This window comes from Vulpes lagopus, chromosome 12 (assembly GCF_018345385.1).
Source record: "Vulpes lagopus strain Blue_001 chromosome 12, ASM1834538v1, whole genome shotgun sequence".
In the NCBI taxonomy this organism is placed as follows: Eukaryota; Metazoa; Chordata; class Mammalia; order Carnivora; family Canidae; genus Vulpes; species Vulpes lagopus.
The window spans coordinates 18,463,285-18,481,087 of record NC_054835.1 but is presented as its reverse complement, the minus strand read 5'-3'; the positions used below and the strand labels follow the sequence as shown (position 1 = coordinate 18,481,087).

Sequence of the window (17,803 nt, the reverse complement as noted above, 5' to 3'; positions counted from 1 at the left end):
TGCTTAATGGACTAAGCCACCCAGACGTCCCTATATACTACTTTTGATGATTAAAGAACTACATTTAATTCAAGCTTGTGGGTATCTTATTTACTGGTCTCTTGAAGGACCAGAAAAAGAAAACAAACTCCAATCAGTTTGTTCAGCTAGAAAATCCCAGTTAAAAAGCAGAGGAAGGGATGCCTGGGTGGCTTAGTGGTTTAGCGCCTGCCTTCATCCCTGGGTGTGATCCTGGAGTCCCAGGACTGAGTCCCACATCGGGCTTCCTGCATGGAGCCTGCTTCTCCCCCTGCCTGTGTCTCCGCCTCCCCACCTCTGTCTCTCATGAATAAATAAAATCTTTAAAAATTATATTTCAAACAAACAAAAAACAAAAGTTCTTGGAGAAAAGAATTAAATAAATTAGAAATTTCAGGGTGCCTGGCTGGCTCAGTCAGTAGAGCATGTGACTCAATCTCAGGGTGGTAAGTTCAAACTGGGCATAGAGCTTACTTTAAAAAAATTTTTTTCACTATATTAGAAATTCAAAGGGAAGAATTCAGAAACCTTGCCTCTGGGTCTTGGTTCACTACCAAATCACTAAGTTATTTAGACATTCTCAGGGTATTATTTTTCCTACCTCAGAAATACTGAGACCACTAAGAGTCTGCTTATTTCATTCACTGAATGAAACTAATCTAAAAGTAAAGATGTTTATGTTAATACTGGAAATGACTTTTGGGCTGAAAAAACTTGTCTTAACCTTTTTTTTTTTTTTTTTTTTTTTATTTTTATTGATTTATGATAGTCACAGAGAGAGAAAGAGAGAGGCAGAGACACAGGCAGACGGAGAAGCAGGCTCCATGCACCGGGAGCCCGACGTGGGATTCGATCCCGGGTCTCCAGGATCGCGCCCTGGGCCAAAGGCAGGCGCTAAACCGCTGCGCCACCCAGGGATCCCCTGTCTTAACCTTTCGTGAACTGTTATATAATTCTATCCTACAGGGCAGCCTGGGTGGCTCAGTGGTTTAGTGCTGCCTTCAGCCTAGGGTGTGATCCTGGAGACCCAGGATCGAGTCTCATGTTGGGCTCCCTGCATGCAGCCTGCTTCTCCCTCTGCCTCTGTCTCTCTCTTTCTGTTTTTCATGAATAAATAAATAAAATATTTAAAAAATAATTCTATCCTACAACTCCAAATTTAATTTCAAAGTATAATACGGACTAAAGATACATAGATGTACTAAAGAAATTTAAAAATTTGTTTATTTATTTTTTTTTAATTTTTATTTATTTATGATAGTCACAGAGAGAGAGAGAGAGAGAGAAGCAGAGACACAGGCGGAGGGAGAAGCAGGCTCCATGCACCAGGAGCCCGATGTGGGATTCGATCCCGGGTCTCCAGGATCGCGCCCTGGGCCAAAGGCACGCGCCGAACCGCTGCGCCACCCAGGGATCCCTAAAAATTTGTTTAAACCAGGGGATCCCGGGGCGCCTGGGTGGCTCAGCGGCTTGGTGCCTGCCTTCGGCTCAGGGCGGAATCCTGGGGTCCTGGGATCGAGTCCCATATCGGGCTCCCTGATTGGAGCCTGCTTCTCCCTCTGCCCATGTCTCTGCCTGTGTGTGTGTGTGTGTGTGTGTGTGTGTGTGTGTGTGTCATGAATAAATAAATAAAAATATTTAAAAAATAAAAAAATAAAAATAAATAAACCAGGGGATCCCTGGGTGGCGTAGCGGTTTAGCACCTGCCTTTGGCCCAGGGCGTGATCCTGGAGTCCCGGGATAGAGTCCCGCTTCGGGCTTCCAGCATGGAGCCTGCTTCTCCTCCTCCTGTGTCTCTGCCTCTCTTTCTCTCTATGTCTATCACAAAGAAAGAAAGAAAGAAATCTTAAAAAAAATAATTAAAAAAATTTTTGTTTAAACCAGAAGAACCAGATTCTTCTATCACCACATGTATTTGCAGCTAATGAAACCTCCCAGTAAATAAATTTCTTTTTAAGATGTTATTTATTTATTCATGAGAGACACAGAGAGATAGATAGAGAGAAAGGCAGAGACAAAGGCAGAGAGAGAAGCGGGCTCCATGAAGAGAGCCCAATGTGGGACTCAATCCTGATCCCAGGTCTCCATTATCACGCCCTGGGGCAAAGGCAGACACTACCACTGAACTGAGCACCCAGGCGTCCCTCAATAAGTAAATTTCTAAGATCTGGCCTAACAGACTGTCCAGTATTCATGGTATGCTAACATACAGACCAAAGTTGGGGGAAGGAGCAAAGGCCTGGATTCTAAAAAGATGAGCAATCTGAGTGATTTTTAAAAAAACAAAACAAAAAAATAGGTTAAAAGTTTGTATCTAAAAGACATCTCTGTTTTTTTTTTTAAGTTACTAGGATTATTTTTTTTTTTAATTTTTATTTATTTATGATAGTCACACAGAGAGAGAGAGAGAGAGAGAGGCAGAAACACAGGCAGAGGGAGAAGCAGGCTCCACGCACCGGGAGCCCGACGTGGGACTCGATCCCGGGTCTCCAGGACCGCGCCCTGGGCCAAAGGCAGGCGCCAAACCGCTGCACCACCCAGGGATCCCGACATCTCTGTTTTGAATAGCTCTAACAATCCCGTAAATGCAGTATCAAACATAGGGTAATTAATTCAGTGGACTTTTCCCCTTTTGCTGCCAGACCGAACAGCTCTAAGGATAATCTCCTTCACCCTCCCAGGGCTCAGTTGGAAGATTCATTATTTATGCCCTCAATTGTTTACTGTGTCCTATTTTCCATCCATCCAGGCCCAAGGGCAGTGTTATCACTGGCCTGTTTCCAAAATGAATGTGTACAAAACCAAAGATAATCAAATACAATGGTATCCTACCATTGAAGAGCAACCCTACCCACCACTTGATCCAGGAGGGAAACAATGCTGAGCCAATGTTACCAAAACCTAAAACTCTCTTATATGGATGAAGGGAGGTCCATAAGTCATTCTGGTCCGACCCCCCGCTATTTTTTTTTTAAAGACTTCAGTTATTGGGATCCCTGGGTGGTGCAGCGGTTTGGCGCCTGCCTTTGGCCCAGGGCGCGATCCTGGAGACCCGGGATCGAATCCCACATCAGGCTCCCGGTGCATGGAGCCTGCTTCTCCCTCCGCCTGTGTCTCTGCCTCTCTCTCTCTCTCTGTGACTATCATAAATAAATAAAAATTTAAAAAAAAATAACTATAAAAAAAAAGACTTCATTTATTTATTCATGAGAGACACAGAGAGAGGCAGAGACACAGGCAGAGGGAAGGCTGATGTGGGACTCGATCAGGCTCCACGCAGGAAGCCTGGTGTGGGACTCGATCCCTGAATTTGGATCAGGCCCTGAGCCAAAGGCAGACGCTCAACCGCTGAGCCACCCAGGGGTCCCTCCCCCCGCTATTTTTGCAGGTATGTGAGCCACTCAGCAACATATATGCAAATCCAACAGGATTCTTAAAAGGCAGTATCATTAGAAAGGCAGCTCTGGCCCTCACCAAGAACAGACCTGTAAACTATTTAGGATTAAACTGATTGAGATGCATTTTGCCTAGGAACCATTCATTTGGAAGAGTTCAGTAACTCACCAGCAATCAATTCCACATCTTTATCTGAACAGATAACAGACTCTACCAAAGTCCTCTATCTGGATTCAGACTCATAGCAAACTTCCTCTTGGAAACTGAAAAGATTCAGCTTCTAAGAGTCAATCCCTGGGGGAGGGGTTTAAACACACACAAAATATTGTCTCAGACACCTGACAAAGCTGAATAGCTTAAAAACTACCACTAACCACATCTCCATATGAATGCATTCATTGTCTCTAAATACATCTCCCACATAGCAAAATTCCCAGTTCTTTTTGCCTCCAGTATTTCCCCATCTTGAGCAAGCTTTCCCCAATTCCAACCAAAACTTATAACACTCAAGAGGATTATTATGAGAATCAACACCAAGGGTCCAATCTTTTCTGTCACCTTCTCAAGGGGATCATTTTATACTTCTGATGTGAATGGGGGATTGGGCTCGAGTCTCCCTTTAGAGAGAACACAGGGCCCTTTTTCTTAACACATCTGAGCTGTGACTCACAGAAATAATCAGGATGGATAAAAACAGATTGCTAAAGAAAATTAAATCAGCTACTTTAACTTCAGCAGCACCATGTCCCCTCAACCTAAGAGATTATGGGAAGTCATGGCTTCAAATAATTGTTTCCTCGTAGAGGACCAAATTTGAGGAGTTCTATATCCCTTTAAATGATATTTGGAGATCAGTGCAGATACACCTATGATTAGAGTTCTATACATAGCCTTTGTCTCCTGGGGAAAATTCTTTGGGGAAATCACTGTACCATGCAAAATATTGATTACACAAATCAGGCAAGAAAATAGATATATAAAAAAATTAAGTGAGCAAAGTGTAATATAGCTTTACAAAGCTGTATTAATTGCTTACCCATTGGTAGACAAAAAGCCACCTAGAAAATCAAATAGGACAGCAACTTATTTTTTAGTAGAAGCAAGCTGACATGATACATGCTTTAAATATGCCCTCCAAATTTGTTGTTGTTGTTACTTCCTCAGCTTGCAATAGCTTGGACATCAAGTGTGCTTTGTTCTATACGGTAGCTAGCTGTCAAAGCTTCAGTGATTTTTAATAGTTCATTCTCAGTAACAAGTTAGGTAAGAAAACATCTAGGGTATCCTCTTAGCCTTTCAATTTAAACATGATTACGGAGTCTAAGAGATGAATGGGTAACAAACAAAACATCCTAAATCCAACCAAGGTTTACTGTGAATATACATTTTTGCTCAGTTTTTTTTTTTTCTTAAAGATTTTTTAAAGTAATCTCTAAACTCACTGTGGGGCTCAAACGAACCCGGAGGTCAAGAATCACTGCCTGACTGAGCCAGGCAGTTGCCCCCTTTCTGTATAATTCTGTAGTAAGGCTCCTTGTAATTTAGAAAATAGATTCCTGATCCCTAGTAAGTTTCCACAACTGAGATGGTTTCCTATCCTATTACCCCTCTTCTTCATGATACTTGCTTTCACCACAAATTGCCCTTTATCAGGGATCCAATAATATATCAATGCAAAGGAAAAATACTGATCCAGTTAAAATTGTAATAAAGCTCCAGCACCTCATTTCTATCTTCAAAATTGAACTCCAGTTAGAACAAACTGTGGAGGGGGATCCCTGGGTGGCTCAGTGGTTTGGCGCCTGCCTTTGGCCCAGGACTGATCCTGGAACGCTGGAATCGAGTCCCACATCGGGCTCCTGCATGGAGCCTGCTTCTCCCTCTGCCTGTGTCTCTGCCTCTCTCTCCCTTTGTGTCTCTCATGAATAAATAAATAAAATCTTAAAAAAAAAAAAAAGAACAAACTGTGGAAACAGAACCTGGATTATAAGAATGAACTCTCAATCATTTCAATTAATATTTACCAAAGTGCTGCCAAAAATTGATATTTAGTCTGGTATTCTAGCTCTTTGCTAATCAACATTAAGATATATCTTGTCCAAACACCTTTAGTGAAAACACCCAGTTAAATTAAGCAAGTTTAGCAAGAACGTTGTCATTCACTGTAGAAAGGCGCGCGCGCACACACACACACACACACACACACACACACTTTATTTCTAACTATGATCATAAAATTTGGGTTTACTATCTTCAATTGGTAACTTTCCTCTCAATTAAAAACTTATATAGAGGTTCCTGATTTTGGCTGAAGATAGGCTGTGTTCTTCAGAAAAAAGGAATCTGTAAGTTGTAGAAGCAAAACAACTCAAAAGCGATATAAACAGAATTTAAATTGTAATGCTCCAGCCACCCAATTTCATAAAATTGGCAGGGGGGGTACTTTAAAAAATAAACAGAATTCATCTGTTTTTTGTTTTTTTTTAGTTTGGTTCCGGTTTTTCACGACTGAAACTAACCTCTCTGAGAACCTATGAATATAAGAAATAAACCAATGGAGAGATAGACAAGACTTTCAGGTTTCAATAAAAGCAAGGTAAGTTTGCTCTCTCTAGGTAGGTTTCTCCAATAGGGCTGAGTATCTAACAAAGCCCATGACAAGGTCTTAGGAAGAGACTTCAGAGTTAATCTCTCACAACTATCAGGATTTCCTTTGAACACCATTTGAAAGGGGCTGCTCCCTCTTTCCATTAGCACCTCCTTCCTTTTCAGATTGTTTTTGCTGATTAAGGCTGTCCCAAGTAGGAAAATGAAGACAGCCTTAATGGACCCAGATGCAGTATAGTTCCAAAACCCCACTCCTAGCCTTCTTTTCTTTTCTTTTTTTTTTTTCCTTCCGCGGTTTACTACATCAGATGCCACATAAGAAAGGGCTCCCCTTTTCTTCTCTGTTCATTTTACTATATATGAGACCGACATCGACATATCAGTAAAAAAAAAAAAAAAAGAGTCCTGAATCTCCTCTCCTTACCCTGCTGCAGGGGTGTGATGATGGGAGAGAAAGAAGAATGAAGGGCAGAATCAGAATATCAAAGATAAACTGATGGGATGTGGAGCTCTTACTTCCTATTCCATTTCCCCTTTTCTCACAAGGTTAAGTCGGCTGAAGTCGGGGTTGCATTAGAAAAAGCGCGCGCGCGCGCACACACACACACACACACACACACACACACCTTGAGCCCTGGAAGGGAGGTGAGGTTCACTCCGCAGCGCTCGGTGGGGCTCCAGGCTCCGCCCCGCCCGCCTGGGGCAGCTCAGCCCTCCTCGCCCCGCCCGGGCAGAAGGGATGAGAAGGGGCTTACAGCAGTCTCGGCAGGGGGAGGGGAGGGGGAGGCGGCTGCTCCGAGTGCAAGGCTCTCTGACTCTCTGAGCACAGCACTCCGTGGTGCGCCGACACCCCCCTCCCCCAGCCGGCTGCTGCTTGCTCCCCTTTGCTGCCGGAAGCCAGCCCCGCCCCCTCAACTCCATCCCGGCCCTCTGCAAACCCCCGCCCGCACAGCCAATGGCAAGCCAGGGAGCCAGCAGAGCGACCCGCCAAGCAGCCAACTGGGGAGGCCCACTGGGAGGTCAGCCGCCGGGGATAGGCCAGCTACCCACGGCCCCGGCCCCTGCGCGGCTCCTCTTTGTTAGAGCTGCCCCCATCTCCCCTGGCTACCACCCCAAAGCCGGGAGCCAAGCATCCCACAGCTGGGCTAGGTGATGCTTCGCCCCTTCTACCACTCCCTCGCCACTGTTTCAGCTTGAGTGCTCGGAGTGACCCCTATCCAGACGATACCTCCCAGAGTGCCTCAGACTTGCATAGCAATAGCTACCAGATGACACCCAACAGTAAAAAGATGCTCTCGGGGCCCTTCTGCCTCGCCCTTCTTTTCTCAGGCTAATCAACTTCACACCGTGGATAGATATAGGTTTGCATATTAAGTCAGCTGCACACATCAATCTACCCCGTCTGAAACTCCTGCTTCCTGTGACGCAGAAATTACGAGGGGAGGGAGCATACTGGGAAGGTTTGTAACTGGAAGTTGGTGGGGGTAGAAGGGATACATCGAATAATCGGAAAAAACAAACCGCGCGCGCATACACACACACACACACACACACACACACACACAAACACACACAGTTGGCTCCAACCCAGTTCAGACATAAAACATCTACATCCAATTAAATCCAAACTAACCACATCTTTAGCAGCTTTCAGCACAATCAGGAAGCAAAGATTTAAGCTATATACCAAATATTAGGAAAAAACTCTCATCAACAGCCAGATCGCCACATAACTGGCAGGTTGCATCAACACTTTAATCACTAATGGCACCATTTGGGCATAACACTGCTGAGATGGAATATGCCACACACTGTAGAATATTTTCTTAGGTGTAGAGGTAGAGCAGTGCATGGGGCTCATTTAAGTAAAATACCATGGGGGTCAGGGAAGGCAAACTATTACCTATATTGTCATTTTTGTCTGCAAAGTTCTTGCAACTAATATTAAATATCCTCATCACACTCTACAATCCTCCTTAGTTCCCCAAGTAGTACTATAATTTTTAAAAGAAAAAAAATAATTCTTAAAAGACAACAAAATATTTGCAATTTAAGTAGCCCTTTCTTATGTGGAGCTTAAAGCATTTCATATCTATAACCTCAGTCTTCTTGTAAGATGGAAAAGGAACTGTATGGCATGACTCTTTTAAAGACAGCTCTTCTTTTTTAAAGATTTTATTTATTTATTCATGAGAGACACAGAGAGAGAGAGGCAGAGGTATATAGGCAGAGGGAGAAGCAGGCTCCCCAAGGGGAGCCTGATGTGGGACTCAATCCCAGGACTCCAGGATCACTACGTGAACCAAAGTCAGACACTCAACCACTGAGCCATCCAGGTGCCCTTTTTTCTTTTTAAAGATTTTGTTTATCCAAGAGAAAGAAAGTCATGTGAGGGGAGGGAGCAGAGGGGAAGGGGAGGGGGATAAGTGGGCTCCATTCACCCAGGGCTCTATCCCAGGACCCTGATCAGGATCCTGAACTGAGCCAAAATTAGAAGCTTAACCCACCCAGGCGCCCAGAAACTAAAATTTAAATTGTTCCAAGATCACACATGCACCAAATTAATAATTTGCCAAGAAATAAAAAACAAACATACCAATATCACCACTATTATCACAAATGTTCTTGGCAAGTGGATTAATTCAGATAAAATTTCTAATATCCTCTTCTAAAATATAAACGAGGGCAGCCCGGTGGCTCAGCGGTTTAGCGCCGCTTTCAGCCCAGGGCCTGATCCTGGAGACTGGGATCAAGTCCCATGTCAGGCTCCCTGCATGGAGCCTGCTTCTCCCTCTGCGTGTGTCTTTGCCTCTCCCCACCCCCCCACCATGTCTCTCATGAATGAATAAATAAATAAAAATCTTAAATAATAATAATAAAAATATAAACGAGGAACTCTTAGGGAGTTTCAAATGTCTTAACTAAATTAAAATGTCAAATTCACCTTGCCAAAGTATCTATATAGTCCACAGAAGAATTAGAATAGTTTAATGAAAGATCACTGGGGAAGCCCAAATCATTTCCTCCTAAAAAAGAATTTAAGTCCAATTTCTTTTCACAACCCTCGAATGTACTCTATCTTATTATCATTACCCTAACAGAGACCTTTAACATGTCTGTGGAGTACCTATAACTTCTTCCTAGTCTCCATCATTCTGCATACCACTGCTTTCAACCATTTCCTCTTCTTAAGAACCACGGAAACAGTTAAATTCATTGCCTGTAAATCCAGGGTCCTATGTCAGGGACTATACATTTATATTTATTATTCTGTCATAATAACCCTATGAAATAGATATTTTCCTCATTTTTATAGATGAAGAAACGCAGGTCCAAAGGATCTTCTCTAGGTCATGGAAAAGTCAGTATTAGAATTTGAGTCTTCTTGGCTCCAAATCTAATACTCCTATCCACTAAACTATCTATGGCTCTCTTGTACCTATGTCATCCGGCCAAGTTTCCATTCTATAGTTGTTATATGTTCCACAATCTAACATTATCCTGTATTAATGAACTTACTTCCTACCTTTCCTCAGCATGTTTTCCCCACACCAAACTAATCTGCTAAGTGTGTATCATGTTCATCCATTTCTACTTTCATGCCATGACTTGTGCTGTTACAATCATGTGATTTAAATCCATTCAAGGCCCAGCTCAAATTCCACCTTCCCTGTAGAGCCTTCTTTAATGCTCTCAGCAATGATTCCTTTTTTGAATCACTACCACACAATTTAATACTTACTCTGTTGTTTAATATGTGATTTGTCTTTCTAATTTAGACCATAACTCAGAACTTGTATATTTGCCTTTGTATCTTCTCCCTTCCCAATTATGTACAGTAAGGCACACATAGTAAAGCCCTCAATAAATATTTAGATCAGTAAACTTTATAGTAAAAGAATGGTCCAAATCACCTAAATGACCCATAACAGCCACTAAAGTTGAAATGATTAATAATTCTCTTCATTTTCATGATACAACAAATTCTTACTCTGCCACTACTAAGTACTTATTCACTCTGTGCTTCAACAGTATCATGGACAAATTGACAGGAGGGGCTTCAAGAGCTCTGGTAGTGTTTCTTCATCTGGGAACTAGTTATACTGGTATCAATTTGTGACAATTCCCTGAACTGTGCATTTATATGCACTTTTCTATACTGGATATTTTGTCTAAATAAAAACTTTAAAATATCAAGTTTCAGATTGTATTACAAAATAATCATCTATTTTTAAGCACATGAGTATTATATATATCTGTAGGTCCAAGAAAATACCTGGAAATATATACACCAATCTCTCAATAGTAGTTACCACTGAGAGGCGAAGGGGGAGCAAATGAGAGAACTTTTTAAGTATTTGTCTTATTGGATCCCCCAAAAAGTAAACAACATTCATTAATTTTGTAATTTTAGATTAGTTGAATAGTGGAATTAACAGATTATTTTTTATAGTTTTTTTAACTTTTTATGTTGAACATGTTGAACTTTTACAATCAGTAAAAGATACTAATAAAATAGAAAACACAGGGATGCCTAAGTGGCTCAGCGGTTAAGTGTCTGGGTGTGATCCTGGAGTCCCGGGTTCAAGTCCCACATTGGGCTCCCTGCTTGGAGCCTGCTTCTCCCTCTGCCTCTGTCTCTGCCTCTGTGTGTGTGTGTGTGTCTCTCTCTCTCATGAATAAAGTTAAAAAAAAATAGAAAACACATTGTCTCTCAGAAGCAGAGAAAACATCAATGAGCTAGACTGAAAACTAATTCAGGTAAGGTCCAACTAGTCCGATCACACTTCAATATTTCTTGAGTACTGTGTTTGGCAAATTTCCCAGATGGCATTTGTAATAAACAAAACACCAAAAAAAAAAAAAAAAAAAAAAAAAAAAGCCTTTGACACTTAATTTACTCCAATCAAAATAAATATACAGTTTACAGTAGAATTGAATAACAAAAACAAGACCATAACAATGATCTATCCCAAACAGAAGCTGAAACTACTAAAAGGGTATTTTCCCCATAAAGACCGGCTATGTGGGATCCCTGGGGTGGCGCAGCGGTTTAGCACCTGCCTTTATTTAGCCCAGGGCGCGATCCTGGAGACCCGGGATCGAATCCCACGTTGGGCTCCCAGTGCATGGAGCCTGCTTCTCCCTCTGCCTATGTCTCTGCCTCTCTCTGTGTGTGACTATCATAAATAAATTTTTTTAAAAAATTAAAAAAAGAAAGACCTGCTATGTGACATTTTCTAGAATTCAAACACCCATGAGACAGAACATAGATTTTGATTTAAAAAACAAAACAAAACAAAACAAAACAAGGGGATCCCTGGATGGCTCAGCAGTTTAGCGCCTACCTTCAGCCCAAGGAATGATCCTGGAGTCCAGGGATCAAGTACCACATCAGGCTCCCTGCATGGAGCCTGCTTCTCCTCTGTGTCTCTGCCTTTCTCTCTGTGTCTCTCATGAATAAATAAATAAAATCTTTAAAAACAAAACAAAACAAAACAAAATCCTTATTATCCATTAGTCTTAAAGAAAACAGCAGGTCTGAAAAAAGTGTGAAAGTTAAAAAAAAGGCAAAGTCTTCAACTATGATTTCAAGGTAGCAAAGTATTAAGTTTGCTGGGGTTTTTTTAACTGGCTGCACTTTCTCTTTCAGACACTAGAGGGAAGCATAAAATCCATTCACTGTATCTTTGGAAATTCAATTTATTTTATTTTTTTTTTAGATTTTATTTATGTATTCATAAGAGACACAGAAAGAGAGGCAGAGACACAGGCAGAGGAGAAGCAGGCTCCATGCAGGGAGCCCGACATGGGACTCAATCCCGGGTCTCCAGGATCATGCCCCTAGCCAGAGGCAGCGCTAAACCACTGAGCCATCCAGGCTACCCCATGGAAATTCAATTTATTCATTCATTCACTCACATCACCATATATTATTGCATTCCTATATAGCAGGAACTCTATTAGACCCAGAGCCAAAAAGAGTGAATAAGCTATAGTCGATCTTTAAGGTGCTTAATCTAATCAGTTAAAAAATGGCAAACTACAACAAAGAATTTATATAAGTAAAAAAAAAAAAAAAAGAACGTATATAAGAAGCAAATCCAACTTTTCCAAGACTGTGGGCTTGGGGCAGGACAGAAGGGGAAGGATTTCTGGCAGAGGGAGAAAACAAAAACATGTATCCATATAATAATTCACACTAGATAAACCAGCTTATCCAAATTAGTTTCTTCTATTTATTTTCCCACCTTAACCTATATGGAAATAATCTATACCTAGAAGGTATCTTTAAACTATTATCTATAGAAAGTAAAGGTATATAAAAAACAAAAAGTAAAGGTATGAGGTGTTAACAGGTGGGGAAGATTTACTAAAATCCTGAATTGACTAGGTTTCAAAATCTATCACAGTTTTTTCGTTTTTATTATTATTATTATTATTATTATTATTATTATTATTATTTTATTGACAGAGGGGGAGAGAGTGAGTATAAGCAGGGTGAGCGGCAGGTAAAGGGAGACAGAGAGGGAGATCCCAAGGGGCTCCATCCCAAGACCCTGGGACCACGACCTAAGCCAAAGGCAGATACTTAATTGACCAAGCCACCCAGGCGCCCCTATTAAAGAATTTTTTTTAAGTTTATTTATTTGGGATCCCTGGGTGGCGCAGCGGTTTGGCACCTGCCTTTGGCCCAGGGCGCGATCCTGGAGACCCGGGATCGAATCCCATGTCAGGCTCCCGGTGCATGGAGCCTGCTTCTCCCTCTGCCTGTGTCTCTGCCTCTCTCTCTCTCTCTCTCTCTCTGTGTGTGACTATCATAAATAAATAAAAATTTTAAAAAATAAATAAAGTTTATTTATTTAAGCAAGCTCTACAACCAACGTGGGGCTCGAACTCACAACCCTGAGATCAAGAGTCTCATTCTCTTCCAACTGAGCCAGCCAGGCACCCCCATTATATATAGTTTTTAAAACATGAAGGCAACAGATAGAAAGTTAAGGCTGCTTACACAACAATAAAAATTCTCATTTGCAAAAAAAAAATAAAAAAAATAAAAAAATAAAAAAAAAATTCTCATTTGCAATCATGATAAACTATACTACACATCCATGGAAAGCATAAATAAATAGAAGTTTCCTTTTTTTTTTTTAAGATTTTATTTATTTATTCATGAGAATACACAGAGAGGAGAGAGAGAGACAGAGACACAGGCAGAGGGAGAAGCAGGCTCCATGCAGGGAGCCTGACATGGGATTCGATCCCGGGTCTCCACCCAGGCTGCCCAAATAGAAGCTTCCTAAATGTGCTCTTATACAAATTAAGTTTCCCAAGTTAGGAAATAGAGACATCTTGGTTGGCAAATCATTTCCACACCTAAATAATTCAAGCCTATACAGGAAAGACCGACTTGAATTCAAAGTCACCATAAGAATGATGGAAACAGGGATCCCTGGGTGGCACAGCGGTTTAGCGCCTGCCTTTGGCCCAGGGCGCGATCCTGGAGACCCGGGATCGAATCCCACGTCGGGCTTCCGGTGCATGGAGCCTGCTTCTCCCTCTGCCTGTGTCTCTGCTTCTCTCTCTCTCACTGTGTGCCTATCATAAATAAATAAAATTAAAAAAAAAAAAAAAAGAATGATGGAAACATTTGTATGGTATATTTTTCCCTAATCCTAAAATGACTGTTCCATCTTTTGCTATGGTCTGGGATGTTTGGATTGTGTGTGTTGAGGCTGGGAAGTTGGAGACAAGGAACAGTTGTTAACTTCTCATATTGAGGGTAAATTTCGCATACCCATGATAGCACATGGTAGAAAAAGTAAAAGCCAACATCCTGAAAAAGTTTCACACACATACACAAAATGAGGCAGCAAACTTGTGAACCAAGCATGATTTGGCATCTTTAAATGCAGAGCCAATTCTTTTCTAGTGCCGAAGCCAATGGCTTCTCCTGTAGATGAAATGGCACAGTTCCTGAAAAAGCCCTGGACGCTGTTTCCCCACAATCCTATAATCTGTCAGAAGACAGAAAACAAAAAGAAGGCTTTGCCAGCCAGAAAAAGCAAATTATAACCAACACAGAGCCAACACTTTACTTCAGACAGAAGGAGCTTTTCTATGCATCTCTGGAAGAAACAAAAGAAGCTTACTATAGCTCAAATAACCAAAGGCAAACATTTTATCCAAATGCCATCTTAGATAAGCATTTGATGCAATAGCCTGCTTTTCATTTATTATTCATAGCTTTAAAGAATAATTTGCAACATTTATGAAAAAGAGTTGATGGCCACAAAACACAAAGAATGTTTATAAGTCAATAGGAAAAAGACAACCAAAGGGAAAATTTTCAAAAGGCATGAACTAGTAGTCACAGAACTAATACATAAGGTCAAATATGATATATATATGTATATATATATATATATTTATTTCATATTGTTAGAAAGCAGTGGCAAGCGCCTTCTTTATATAGTCCTAAAAGTATTTTTGATTTGACAGTACTGCCAACTGGAAGCTTCAAAGAAACTTGGCTATTCAGAATTAAAAAAAAAAAAAAAAGGATAATGGTACCTAAAATCATCACACTGTACACTTTAAGTATCTTATAATTGTCAGTTATACCTCAAATATGCCAGGGTGGGGGAGATAAGGATGCCTAGCATAATACATTCCTAAAAATATTTAGAATAGAAGTTTTGTGAAACATCTACTCTGGGAAGGCAACTATTAAAAAGAATGGATACAGGGAAGCTGCAAATCAAATCCAAAGAAACTAAAATAAGAACATAAGTGCCTTTACCTGTGGACCTAAAATAGTTGAAGTCAATCCCCAAGTCTACAATGAACAAGGGAGATAATGGAAGCAAATAAAAGAAAATCTAAATACAAACACAGAGGTAAAGCATTTCTCAAGTAAGCTTACTCAACTGCCCTGCTGTGGAAACAGCCCATTCTGGGACCCCTTTTCCAATCAACAAATGCAAAAGAAAAGCAAATAATGCCTGGATGCAACAAAAGTATTCCCATCAAAGAGGAAAAGAAATCTAAACCTTTTACTTGTCCTGGATGGAATGGGGTGCCTGGCTGGCTCAATCAGTGGGACAACGTGACTGTTGATCTCAGGGTTATGAGTTTGAGCCTCACACTAGATGTAAAGATTACTTAAAAATAAAAATCTTTTGGGGAGGGGCATGTGGGTGGCTCAGTGGTTGAGTGGTTGAGTGTCTGACTTTGGCTCACGTCGTAATCCTAGGGTCCTGGCAGGGAGCCTGCTTCTCCCTCTGCCTATGTTTCTGCTTTTCTCCGTGGGTCTCTCATGAATGAATAAATAAAATCTTAAAAAAGAAACAAAACAATCTTTAGAGCAAACTGGGTGGCTCAGTCGGTTAAGCATCTGCCTTTGGCTCAGGTCATGATATCAGGGTCCTGGGATTGAACCTCAGCGGGGAGTCTGTTTCTTCCTCTCCCTGCTCATACTCTTCCTCTCTCAGATAAATAAAATATTTTAAAATGATAATAAATAAATAATTAAAGTCTTAAAAAAGAGAGGGAATGAATCGTGGGAGAACTCAAATTCCAGAAAAAATACCTAATTCCAACGTATGTAAAGCTAAGAACTTCATGTCACTTTGTTCTATATTTAGCAATACACAAGTCCCTACTGAAAAACAATACACATGACCAACTGAGCTATCAGCAGGGTAAAGTTCTAAACATGTCAGCAGATTACTGCTTAACCATTTCAGTTTTCACTTATCAGTTTCAGACATTAAAGAACCACATCCCAAGTTTGCTCTATTAATGCCAGTTTAGAGGCGAAGAAAAATTTAGTTCATCAGATTCAAATTTCAAGCATTTTCTAAGTACATTATACGTAATGATGCCACAAAATCTTTTCTTTCTTTCTTTTTTTTTTTTGTTCTCCACAAAATCTATATTTAGCCTCAGGTGTGGAACAAGGAGTGCTAGCTTTGCCTGAAATGGCACCATGTCCCTCCTCCAAGCTTAACTGCTTAACTGCAGCCATCACCTAAGCCTTCATGGAAGTGGCTATATGATGTCGCCTAAAATAAATTAAAATGCATTTTCAATTTTTTTTTTTGTGAATGGTTCCACTAATTGGCTATGATGCTTTAAATATAGATAATAAATCACCCCTACCAATCCTTTAAACATTCAGTATTATAACTGCTGTAGTGTGGCATTCATACCCTCACTTGTACCAAAAGCCAAGACTGGTAAAAACTCTTGTGATACATTTCCTCGGGAGTGGTATTATAATAAATCTTTCAGAAATATTGACTAAATTTTGTGATTCCATAATTGTTACATTCCAGAAATCAGGGTAGCATATCTTTTGCCAAATCTAGAGCTATTTTTTCTTCAAATAGTACTTATAAAAACATATCACCTTTCTCAAAATGAACTTAGGGCCTCAAAAGACAGCATGTTGCTAATTTTCACAACATCCCAATAAAGAACTATTATTTAGCATTTATATCACACTTTAACTTGCAAAAGTGTTTTACAATTATTTTCATTAGTAGTCATGCCTCACAACCACACATGAGCTAAACTGGTCCTGTTATCCTCATTTGACAGCTGAGAAAACTGATGTATGGTAAGGCAAAGGTTAAGCCGGTCTGCTTTTCCAAAACCAGGAACCTAATCCTTAAAAACAGTTTCATTCATTCAACCAGTGTATCTGTATTGCTTAGAACCTTAGTTTTCTTTTTTCTTTCTGTTTTTTTTTTAAGATTTTATTTATTCATGAGAGAGAGAAGAAAGAGAAAGAGAGGCAAAGACACAGGCAGAGGGAGAAGCAGGCTCCATGCAGGAAGCCGGACTCAATCCTGGGTCTCCAGGATCACGCCCTGGACTGAAGGCAGTGCTAAACCGCTGAGCCACCCAGGCTGCCCTCATAACCCTAGTTTTCATAGATTCTTAGAGCACAGGTAACCATCTAAAATGATGGTACAAAAAAAAATAAAAATTAAATAAATAAATAAATAAATAAATAAATAAATAAATAAATAAATAAAATGATGGTACAGGGAATCCCTGGGTGGTTCAACGGTTTGGCGTCTGCCTTTGGCCCAGGGTGTGATCCTGGAGTCCCAGGATCGAGTCCCACGTTGGGCTCCCTGCGTGGAGCCTGCTTCTCCCTCTGCCTGTGTCTCTGCCTCTCTCTCTCTCTCTCTCTCTCTCTCTCTCTCTCTCTCTGTGTTTTTCATGAATAAATAAATAAAAATCCTAAAAAATAATAAAATAAAATAAAATAAAATAAAATAAAATAAAATAAAATAAATAAAGTGATGGTACAAAAAAATGATGGTACAAAAACATTAAATTATTATAACATTTCAACAAAAATATACAACCTCATTCAAATACAAATAGGGAAGGATTTAATAACAATGACATAGAGAGTTTTCAGAAATTGGTTTCCAAAACTTCTACATCATTTGAAAACAAAAAAAAGGGTCAAATCCTTCTTCATCTGATTTTTCTCTTCAATCCACTACAAGCAGACTTCTAAACTCCATCATTCCAACGAGTGGTTCTACTCAAGGTCACTGATAATCTCCAGCTTGCCAAACCCCGTGAGTACTTCTCTGTTCTTCTCTGAGATAATAATCAATATAGTGGTCCATTCTATCCTTGAAACATATTCTTTAACATGGCTTCCATAATATCACTGGTTTTTCTCCTACCTCAATGGCTGCTCCTTCCCCTTCAGATTTTCTCTAGCCACAGTCCATTCCTGGGTGACCTCTTT

At 40.4% G+C, this 17,803-nt stretch overlaps 1 protein-coding gene across 3 annotated transcripts in view; it reads right to left on the bottom strand.

Moving 5' to 3' along the window:
• Nucleotides 1-17,803, bottom strand: part of FAM222B (family with sequence similarity 222 member B) — an 80,584-nt gene that overhangs the window by 41,523 nt on the left and 21,258 nt on the right. The window contains exon 1 of one of the 3 annotated variants that reach the window (XM_041724856.1): nt 6,648-7,692. The exons of 1 other annotated variant lie outside the window; for it this stretch is intronic. The gene's annotated coding sequence lies outside the window, so the exon portion shown is untranslated. Of the gene's footprint in view, nt 1-1,725; nt 1,787-6,647; nt 7,693-17,803 lie in introns of those variants that run through there. One more of the 3 variants, XM_041724857.1, reaches the window with a different exon arrangement.